We start from the raw sequence: 11,520 nt of genomic DNA, 5'->3' as shown, positions 1-11,520 counted from the left end.
AGGAACACTTAGCTACCGACTGACATTAATGTTTAGTAAAGCCACTCAAGCATGAACACAGACCTTGTTTAATATACCATTCGTGGTTTAAAACAAGCAACAGCCCAAACTTTAAAAACTCTCAGCTGCAGTCTCTGCTGGAAAGCAAGGCAGAGCTGAAAAAAGGGGACAAGAATCTCCTCTGTGCTGTCTCAGACCTCTGTGATCCAACCACCTTCATGGGTGGGGTTTTGGTGATTTTGAGACCAGGGGAGTATAACCATCCCAGCTCTCTCTCATCCTAGAGATTGCATGTATCAAAGCAGATAATTTCCCTCTGCCACCCATTTCTTAATGCCTCCACAGTTCTGTCTTCTAGGTATAACAAGTGGGGGATATTTGATGGATGGATGTTTGCACTAGCTGACAGACCATAAACCTGTGATTCTTGGAACCCACTGTCAAGGCTGGCCAGGCTGTCACACCTTGATAGGAGCACATTTACTTCAGGCTGGCCTGTCCTTTCAGACAGATTTAGTATATATTGCTTTGTACCAGATGGATGGCTAGACAATCTTATAGTAGCAACTTCAATCAACATTACATATTAAATTCAGTCCTTGGATAGGTACTCAATCTTTAAATGGCAGCATTACAAAGACAATGCTCTGAGAGGGAGAAAAGAGGAAACATGAGAGCTTTTTATTCTGTTCTTGCCCCTCTTTTCTCCAATTCTACCTGCTGGGACTGCTCAGACTCTCAGAACTGTGAATTCTCCAGCAACAGCTGGAACCAACATTTGACAGAAACACCAACCCCAGTTATCTCCTTGGTCAGCACACCTCAAACCATTTCTTCCTCTAGCTGGTGTCTGAAGGAGCCAGAAGTCAGTTCTGATCTACAGCCTTGTGCTGATCAGCTGCTGAGCCTGAGATAGGAAGACAGAGAAATGTCTTTCAACAAGCCTTTAAAACAGAAATACTTAATCCTATAAAAGGAAAACCTATATTTAAAAATACATAGAATGCCAAAACTAATAAAGTATTGAGCTGAGACAAGGTCATGCCTCTGAGTTCTTCTCTCCGAACAGCACAGTAGGACATCTGAGCAGGCTAAGAGAAATTTGAGGCAGAAATTGAGGGAGAGATTTAAAAATAATGGCTGGTCTAAAGGACATAGGTCAAGCAAGTTGTTTCCTCTTTCAGAATATGTGGACAAGACAATACTCAAGCAAATTCAATGCTGATAAAGTTTCAGACTGTTGGAAGAAAATAGGTAAGAAGATGACAGACTGCACAGTCCCCTTCAAACACTTTTCCATGAAACATCACTGAGGCTAAGGAATTAAGAAGACCCAAATCCCAAAGAACAAAAGCACTGTGTGTTGATAGGAATGAGACCATGCTTGACTGGACTGCAAATGGCCAAAGTACAAAGAAGGCAGAAATTAGGAATTCAAAAATTCAGCCTAGCATATGACACACAGCAATGGCAGGTACTCCAGAGCAGCTTCCCTGCTGGCATTGCTGCCTCCTGGGAAGCCTGGGACTAACACAGGCACAAGAGGAGCTGCTGTTCCCAGGGGAGCTCCCTTGGGAGGCTCACAGCAACCATGCAGCATGGCCAGAAGGCTCTAAGTGCCCCTGAGGGAATCCAGCAGCTCCTCCCAGCAGGGGAGGGGATCCTGTACAGGGCTGATGGCAGGTTCTGCACACATTTGTGCATAAAGAACATTTCAGTGATTCGGGTTAGCAGCAGCACCAGAGGTATGGATAGACTGAGAATGAAGATGGAGAGTGGTAGCTCTATAAGATACACTTTATAGGGCAAAAAACCTATGACTTTGAAGTGCAAAATTAATAGCTTTGCTTTGGCCTGAAGTGTTTGTTGCTTATAGGATCTAGATGATTAAAGATCTTTCTGGGGAGCTCAGGAATTGTAATACCATACATATATAACTTTGTCATGAAAATCTGATGATAGAAAAAGAAAGAGGATCAAATGAGCTTGTAAGACTCACTGTAGCCAAATAATGCAGAAATACTTCATTTTTCCTCCAGTGAACATTGGTTCACATTTTTAAAAATGAATTTGCTGAGGCCACATTCACATACCACCACTGGTTTCCCACAGACATTTGAGCAATTGAGTTTGACGGGCAACAGAATTCTCAGAAAGTAAATGTCAGTCAAGGAAACCAAATTTTAGATTCATATGGGCCAATATCCACCCCAGAGGCAGCTCTGTGCTCCTCCAGCCCTCAGGAAGCACAAAGAGTATTGTGTAACCCATCCAGTGCTGTGTAGCCAATCACAAAGCAAACAACACACCTCCACTGGAGATTTTATGAAATAAATACTCACCAACAGACATTTTAAGGACCATTAAATGCATTTAGATTAGTAATAGAAAGCACCTAAGAGAACTGTGAGGTACTGCTTGGTGGAAATGGTGGTTACAACACCAAGCCTGACAGAGCTCAAGAAGCATTTGGACAACGTTCTCAGGCACATGGTGTGATTCTTGGAGTGTCCTGTGCAGGGTCAGGAGCTGGATTTGATGAGCCTGATGGGTCCCTTCCAACCCAACATATTCTATGATTCCGTGGTTGTATGATTCTGTGAACACACTGCAGCACCAGCATAAAATCCACTCTAACATGCCAGGCTTCATAGCCAACCCATTAATATAAATCCATTGGTCTCTGGATAAATAAAAGCAGTCATTCCACGTATGTTGGAAAAAAAGAATTCCCCCAGAGCAAGACAGAAAGCAAAATACAGAAAAGCTGCAATATTTACATATTCCTTCAAAATGATTCCCCAAGTGAGGCCTGTGGGCCTGCTACATTAAGCCACTCTTCCCTCGAGGTGGCTACATTTTATTAGAAGATTAGGCAGTTTTTTCTCTTTCCATTCCTGTATTACAAACTCTGTTTGGCTGGCACATGACAGGCAAGACAAACAACCACACTGCAGCATTTGCATGAGCAAGACCACGTCTGCTGCAGACCTCCTGCTATTTTTTGTGAAGACATCTCCACCTCTTGGGGCTGGATCACAGCAGGGAGCTGCTCAGGGATTACTCAGAATCAGGGTTTGTGACTCATTCTTCATATGCAAGAGCTCCTGTTTGCAATAAAGTTGTTTTAGACAGGAAAGGGTAAAGCAGATGGGGCCAAGCTAGGGGTCAAAATGAACTGGTAGGGACCCATGAGAGAGTTAAATTTCATATTCTTATTGGACATGAACATAAGAAGACATGTCAGTGATGGTCAGCCATAAGACAATATAAAGAACGCAAAAAGACACATCAGAAGATTTTCCTAGAAACTGGATATGAGTGTGTGGCCGTGACATTTGTATCAACAGCCCCAGCAAAAACCAACACTCTCATATTCAGCTGCAAGCAGGGTTTCACTAGAAATCATGCTAACCACCAGCTCCTACCCTTAAAAGGAATTAGATTAGCAGCAAGAGGCAAGCCTGAGGTCAGAAACTTGCTGCTATTTGTTTGGGTTTTGGAGTAAATGCCGTGCCAGCTCTTCGGCCTGGGAACAAAGTTTGAGGTTGAAAAGTGCTTCTGACAGAACCAGTTTGATGTATGCCAGGCTACAGGCAAGACTTTTCAGAAACAAGTGTCCAAAATTAGCCTTTGCAAAATCGTGTAGTCCAGTGAAACCATGTTTTCTTTCCCACCTTGCTTTTCTTCCACTTCAGCCCAGACTCAAGAAAGCACTTAGGTTACACATACATAACAGAAATTACCTACATCTCTGCTGCATATTCACAGAAAAATGCACTTTTTTCCAATTCATATTAATTGTTCACATTCAGTTCATTTTCTCCAACCCTTACAGATCATGAGAACACTTTTCTCACCTGTTTTTTCCCTATTTCTAGCTTCATGAGATTCATCTCTGACATTTCCAGAGAAATGCCAAATTTGAGGACTTTCTGAAAAGTTCATTAAAGTACTCAGTCCTAAATCAACAATAAAGACATTCATTAAATGAAAGAGAACTCAGAATAATCCTCACTGGTTCCTGAGGGTATCTCTGACCACTCAAGAACATCACAGTCAGGTACCTGAGAGCTCCAGATCATCAAAGGAAAAAAACATGAGATACATGATCCCTTTTCCTGCCCTAGTGCACACCTGGCACATCCAAAGCACTCCTCCCACACCCCAAATCAGGGCTGCCATCACACCAGGTGCATTTCCAAGCAAGCAGCGAGGCTGCAGAGCACATCCACCTCACAGCACCATACATCCACAGCATCTCAGACACACAGACACAGACACACAGACACAGACAGGCCTGGCTGCTCTGCACTTCCATGCAGTCTCATCTCCCAAGTCACCCCCAGCACCTCTACAGCAGACTGGCCTGCAGTGGGAGTCTGCAGCTTGCTCTGTTTCACTTCCCAAGGCAAAGGTGAGGAGGATTTTAATCCTGATATGCGAGTTCTTGCAAAAAGGAACATTTCTGATGGCTGACTGCTCCTCTAAGGGAAGCACTCTTACAAGGAGAAGTATTATTTTAATTAACAATTGTAAAGCACAGTCTAGGGATGAAGTAATTTCTAATTATTGTGATGGGATTTTAAGAAGTGTGCACTGATATCAATAGAAGTTACTGACCCCATAGGAAATTACTGGGTAAGGTCCTCTCCCCTACACTAAGCAAACAGCCAGACCAGTCACTCCAGCATTAAAATCTACAAATCTGTGAAAAATTCACTGTGGTTGATACACTGCAGGTCATAATGACTATTTTTTGTCCACAGGGCTGCTATTTGTTTCAAACCATTTAGCAATATTCATTAGCTCCTCAATTCAAATTAAGGTAATTGAGAGTAAGAGAACATACAATCAAGTTTTTATTAAGGGAGACGTGCTCCATTCCGTTCTCTGACTCAGGTGTTGACTCTGTTGACTTGCAGTCAGGCTTTACCAGGAATCTTTCTTCAAAAATGCCAAATGCATCATGAAAAATCTTGTGCTGCCTCTTTCCTAAAATCTCACCATCACTGGAAATTTTAAAACTTGTTTCTCCTCCCATTTATTCTATTTATTTATAAGAAAAGGCTATTAAACTCTGATACCAAAACTGTTGTACCTCTGACCCTGTTCTATGGCTGAAACCACAGATCCTGAAGCCCAAGAAAAACTCATGTGTCAACAATCCTTAAAATTAATACTAAAACATAGTCTTTCAACAAAAACTATGTCAGCCATACCATTGTCTGGGATATTTCAAATTCTTCCTCTCCAGGAATCTCAGTCACCCACATTAAATGACTCCCAATTGAGACATGAGAACTGGCAGCAGCATAAATACCCACGGAGCACTGGCTGGTACAGCTGACAGCCAGATGGGATCAGAACAGCAGCAAAAGATAACACTGAGCCTGGACAAGCAGCTCAGGCACCAGCCTAGAAATTTGGAGAGTGCCCTCAGGCTCCTGCTCCAAGAAGCTTTATGCCTGACAACAGGCCAGTCATCTTTGGCTTTGCCTGTCTGAAATTCCCATCTGAAAAAATATAGTGGCTCCTGCCTCCCACTAAGGAGGTGGTGAGAGCCTGCAGGAATGCCATGACCTGAGACAGGCAATAGATATACAAGGGAACCAGAATAAAAAACCTTTGTGTCTTCAGAAAAATCAGTTGCAGGGGAAGACAAATCAGGATAAAAGAGTTTAAACTTGTGTCTTCAGCAAAACTGTGTGTGTACCCATGCAACGTGCACAAAAGCCACACAACTATATTTCCATTTTGTAATACTGTTCTCATAACCATAAGGGTCCAGAGCTGTCAGAAAAGACCTGAAGGAAAGGTCATATCTGTCATTCAAACATCTACTAATACAGTGTGAAAAAACAGCTGAGCTCTTGCATATACAAAGCCTTCTTCATGTACTTTAGCTACCTCACAGCCTTCCCAGAGAGACAGGGAATAAGTGTTATTCCCATCTGCCAAAAGATAATCTGAGTTTGAATGGCCTGCTGAATGCTGCATGAGAAATTACCCTGACTCTGATTCAGCTCAAGTTCCCAGGGCTCCCTCCACGCTTCTCACTGTGCGTCAGGACCCAGTTTCAAGCTCATTACCTTCGTGTTTTGAATTAGTGCCTACTGCCTGCATACAAATGTACTGTTTGCAGCCAACATTCCAACAGCTTTCCAAACCTGGGGAAACTCTCAGAAGAGATCCAACTCATTCCTCTAGTAATGTTGCCTGAGTCAGGTTCCTGTGTGCTGTTGTGGATTCTCAGCTGCATCAGGGCATTCCATTAAATCTCCTCCCAACACTCTCTGCTGGGTGGGCACCAGGAGTCATCAGGATGTGTGTAGGAATTCTCCAGGGAATGGTGCAGATTAACAATTGCAACCTGCTTTGCACTGCATGGATGGCAGACACTTCCAAAATATGGACCACAAAATTAAAAGGGATAGCTATGTATTTCTTAAAATTATCAACTGCTGCTTTGTACTGGATTTCTCTTGCTGATTGCACGTAGTAGCAAATGCGTGTCCTTTACTTATGAATGAAAAAAACATGGTATGTCTCATCTCTCTGCGAGCTCTTGATACAAGGAGCATTCACCCTGTGATTCTGCAACTGGTGTCACCCCAGATGCAGGGATTGCCCAACCTCTGCCATAGTTCAGCTGGTTTTATGCTTCCCCAGAGCAGGTGGATGTTTTACACCATCCTGTATCAGCCTGATATGCAAAACAGCTTCTCCCTTTGACCATATGAAACACATTATAGAGACCTGTCACACATTTGCAATTAGGTGCTGAAAAATAAAATGACTGGACTCAATGCCTGCTTTGAAAAAGCTCTTGTTTAGGCCAACAAGTCTCATTTCCACAAAACTCTAGGAGAAAAAATAGTTTTTTAAAAGTTCCTTGTTTTTGGGGTTTTTATTTTATTTTATTTTATTTTTTCCAGGGTATGAGAGCTGCAGGACCAGGAATAGAAGGATGAGTTATAAACCTTTCAAAGCAGAGATTTAGCATGGAAATTCTGACAACCATCAATGTGAGCAATGCCGCCAGGCACCACTCACAATCCACAGCATCTTTCAAACCTGTCGTGGGTTTTTAGAAAGGGCTAAAAATAAACGCAGAAATGCAGCAATATACACATACACACACAGATACACATATTATTGTTCAAAAAAAGAACAGGTGGTCCTGCCAGCAGTGTAAACACAGATGACTCTTGAAAACAGCTAACAAACACCCAGCTGAGCAGCCTTTTCTAGCCATGCAAGCAGCACTTTGAGAACTCTCCTTGAGTTCTCCCAGCCAGAATCATCTGGGATCCAGACTCTCTGTCATGACAAGGCCTGGGTGCTCCCAAGCATCTTGATTTCCTTCACCCAATATATTCACACAATTCCACCCTCTTGACCTCCTGTGGATTATTGCCCTTCTGAAAATAACACTCATGGAACAGCTGGTGGGGCCAGAAATGTCTTAAATGTAAATAGCACAAGTCCCTGTTTTCTAGCTCCCCACCACTTGATCTGACCCCTCTCCTCATGTAATGAAGAGGAGAATTTACTGAAGGGGAAGAAGGATCAGGGCACTGTGGACAGCCCAGAAGGATTCAAACAGCAAACGTGAGTGGCTTCATGTTGAAGTCCATCAAGTCCACTACCTGCAGGGAAAGCGAAGAAGAAAACATGAAGCAGTTCTGGAGTCTCAAAATTTATCCTAAATGGGCAGGAAAAAAAGAGAAAGGAAAGAAAAAGGAAGGGGGAAAATAGATAACATTTCAACTCAGATTTCAGCTATATCTCCTCTGCCCACCACAGGAAGAAGACTGATGTCACAGGCTGAATCACACACATAAATCCTCCTGCGTGGTCACTTATCTCTGGGTATGAAAGCATAATAAAACAACTTAGCTAGGAGTCCCCTGTAAGCCTCAACATCATCTCTTTGCAGTCCTTCTCTCCTGACTGTTTTGAAAACAAAAGCAAATGTAATTTACACTTGCACCATCGCCTTTTTAATTTCATGTTGTCCCAAAACACTTGGTTTAATAGAAATACCCTTGGTTTAATATATATCCACAAAAATTAAATGAGGTGATAAAGCTTCAAAGTGCCAAATGGTTGAGTGCTGCCACAGGGGAGTACATCTGCCATGGCATCGGAGCACCGAGTCCCAGGATGCAGCATCCCGGGCACGGTGACAGCCTGGCAGCTCTCCCACCACACCTGGACTGCACAGGCACGGAGAGTCCACCTGACATGGCTGGGAACAGCTCATCCAGCAGGCTCCTACTTCCCTCAGCCTTCCTGTGCTAGGGAAAAACACTCTTTCAAAGCTGAAGAGAAAACCAGCCTGCTGTTCTCCCAGAGCGGCGCATAATTGAGTCGGCATGATGCCGCAGACTACCAAATGCAGCAGATGGCTGCAGGCATCATCCAGTTTAGGATGACAAAGTTGGAACAAAAGAAAAACAGAAGGCAGGGAATGCATCTTCTGTACTGGGTTACTGGGCAGGGGCTGAACCTTGGCACAGTGGGTCCCTAGCCAGCACATGGCTGGCTTCCAGCTTTCCCACTGCCACACCAACAATGACCAAATGCCCAGGCCTGGAAACCACAAAGAAAAGTGAGGGAAAGCCACATCTTCCCAGGTAAAAGAGGCAGGAAACTACCACCTGTTTCTAAAATACATAGAAGAAAATCTCCAAAAATATCCTCACAATGCCAGCCCTAAATATGACAACTCTGACTTCCAGGACTCTCCCACACAACCTGCAGGAATTCAGAAATTAAATTATGACCTCTGAGTATCGACACACATCATTTCACTGCTGGAAGGTAAAGCACTGATGTGAAAGCATGCAGAAAATGAGACAAGATGCGTCAGATCTGTACAGTGTACCATGAATGGTGTCTTGCAGGGAGGGCTCGGTCTGTGGTGGCATTTAGGGGTTTATTTTTGCCAATTCCACCCCAAAGGATCACTGACTTTAGGAGTGGAAACATTCCTTCCATTTCCCCAGGCGCCTTGCTCACAAAGCAGCTGGCTATAAGGTTCACCACAACAGACAGACTGGAGGAGACAAGAGTGATACGGCTCCACAGGAAGCAGCACAGCACACTCAAACAATTTATAAATAAAGTTCAGCCCTTTGTGAAGGCAATACAGCTTCCATGCCCAGCCTGGTTTATAATAGCCTCTGTGGTCAGCAGTGACACCAGACACAGGACACAGAAACACCACCATTAGCTCCAGAGCTGGGAATGGGGAAAGCTCTTTTGGCTGCAGGATGCAGAGCCTGTAATTCCGAACATGAATCCTGCACAAACTCCTGCCCACGATGCATTTTAGATTTCAGTACCTGTGATCACCTCAAGGGACCAGAGCAAAAGGACTTCATTGCACTCAGAAAGCCAGTCATGGGAACTTTTTGGGGTGGAAGAAGTTTTTGGAAGGGCAGGAAAACACTTTGTGCTAGAGCAGAGCAGCCCTTACTCCACCCAGAGGTGGAGCTGTCCCAAACAAGGCTGGCACACAGAGATACGATGCTTGGCAGGAGCTGCTTGTGGCCCACTTTGGGCAGTCACACAGGCTGGTTAAGCCACCCTTCTCCAGCAGCCAGGCTCCCAGCCCAGCTGCAGCCTGTGTGGTGAAGAGCTGTGGAAGAACATTTCCAGTTCACTCACCTTGCTGAGCAAAACACACTTGGGAAAGGAATCAAAGAAGTCAAGGTAACATCTATTTGCTGACCCCTACCAACAGGGAGGAAATAAACTCACCTCCCTGAGGGGCATCCAAATGCTGTTTGTGCCTGTACCATACAAACACTTTGTGGCAAATCTCTGATTTACACCATAAAGAGATGAAGACGTTTCAAAGAATGATAGAGTTACAGAATGATAGAATGGTTTGGGTTGGAAAGGGACTTTGAAGATTATCCAGTTTCCAAACCCCTCCATGGGCAGGACACCTTCAGGTTGCTCAGAGCCCCATCCCACCTGGCCATCCTTTACCTTTCTTCAGGGACAAGGTGTTCACTTAGTCCAAAACACAATAAAACACAGAAACTCAATAGATTGTTTCTTTTGTGGGTAATTTTTATAGCATTATTTAATTTCAATCCACACTGTGGAACAAAAAAAAATCTAATCATGCTAGTTGGCCTCTCACCTTATCAACATATCAGCCACACAAGGGCTGCATGACTTGGTCAAACTACAGAACTCACTATGACTCAATTTCCTCTTCAGAAAAAGGATATAAATACAAACTTATCAAACCAGAGTGTTCTGAGGTGTGATACATTTTTGTAGCACTGTAAAAGGCAAATGATAGCAATGATACTATTTCTAAAGATAGCAATCATTGCAATTTGGTTAAATTCCAACCAGGAGGAAATCTGCCCTCTGCTTTCAGAGTGGAAAGTTTCCTGAAACTTGCTTGTTCATTAGAGCTCGTAACTTTCCTTCTGTGAAAAAAATTTCACCCCTGCTGGCCATTGGATTTGCCTTCTGCTCCTCGTCTGGCCACAAAAAGCAACAGAAGGGTAAAAATAACAGGTCCTTTGAAAATGTTTCTGTAAAGATGGTACATCTTAGAATAAATTTGTACACAGTTGGACAAAGGAAAAAAAAAAAACAGGGCAACACCATTTGCTAAAAAATTGACAGCCGCCTGCTATTTCAGAGATCCCTCCTCTAATTGCATGCACCTGCTGTGGTGTGGTGTATTCTAAAATACATCTCACCAGAAATGCTGCTTGGCAGCAGCCAGGGCCACCCAGGAGGGACCCTGCAGTCCCAGCCTTCACAACTTCACAGGAACTGGGGATTTCTTCCATGGTAACATTTGAATGGAAATACAAATAAATTCACTGTGTTCTATCACATCACCTCTATCTCTCTTCCATCTTCCCTTCCTCTCTTAACTACTTTTCCTGTTCCCTCTCCTCTCAGCACTCTTGACCCCTCACTCTCTTAACAACACAAGATTTAAGCTTGATTCCTTCATTTGTTATTGTCTTGGTTTCTGTAATATGTTTTCCCCCTTCTCTCTTGTCCCTCTGTGTTTCACATACACTCAAGCTCAGAAAACTGAAGCGACCCTTTCAGAGTTGCAGGGCTTTGAGGGACAAGAGGACACGACCGAAATCCCCGCTCTGCAGGTCCCGGTGTCTGTGCCAACCTCACACCACCTGCAGCAGCTCCTCCCTCTGCCCTTCTGTAGCTCACCATCCTCTCCCTCCTCTTTCTCCTTCACCCTTGCCCTGCTCCTTCAACACCTGCGGGGACTACGACTCCAACACCTCCCCGGGCAGCTCATTCCAATGTCTAATCACCCTTCGTGTGAAGGAATTCCTCTGGAGAAATCCCTCTGAATGCGTGACCCGAACCTCCCTGGCACAGCGTGAGGCCGTTTCTCTCATCCTGTGCCCTGGGAGCAGAGCCCAGTTCTACACCCTCCTTTCAGGGGGCTGTACAGAGCAGCAGGGCCCCCCTGAGCCTCCTTCTCTCCGGACAAACACTCCC

This window comes from Catharus ustulatus, chromosome 2, assembly GCF_009819885.2.
Source record: "Catharus ustulatus isolate bCatUst1 chromosome 2, bCatUst1.pri.v2, whole genome shotgun sequence".
Classification (NCBI taxonomy): Eukaryota; Metazoa; Chordata; class Aves; order Passeriformes; family Turdidae; genus Catharus; species Catharus ustulatus.
This window is presented reverse-complemented; position numbering follows the sequence as displayed.